General features: G+C 35.8%; 1 pseudogene; it reads right to left on the bottom strand.

Moving 5' to 3' along the window:
- LOC116915142 lies at positions 1-120 on the bottom strand (annotated as a pseudogene).
- Positions 121-327: the final 207 nt, after the last annotated feature.

The raw sequence follows: 327 nt of genomic DNA, 5'->3' as shown, positions 1-327 counted from the left end.
AATTTTAGACTACTAATCATTCAGATATTCACAGGTCAAAACACTGAGCATGACATAGGCTTTCCCCTCTCTGTCCCCTACTGATGCACATCTGATACCTGTAACACCTCCAGGAACCTCACTTAATATTCTTGATGTAACAAAAAAAAACTAGTGAATGTATGTGAGTATTATATGTGTGTGTCTGTCTGTGTGTGTGCCTGTCTGTATGCATGTGTATCTAAAATACTTTGTGAAAGGTAATTGAAACATAAATGAATGCATTCTCCTAACTTTTGTACTTTACATTAAATGATCATAACCACAGCCACAACAAACGTTACTAAC

The sequence above is a fragment of the Rattus rattus genome, chromosome 13, assembly GCF_011064425.1.
Source record: "Rattus rattus isolate New Zealand chromosome 13, Rrattus_CSIRO_v1, whole genome shotgun sequence".
NCBI lineage: Eukaryota > Metazoa > Chordata > Mammalia > Rodentia > Muridae > Rattus > Rattus rattus.
The sequence above is the reverse complement of the archived record's forward strand: the minus strand, read 5'-3'. Positions and strand labels throughout refer to the sequence as shown.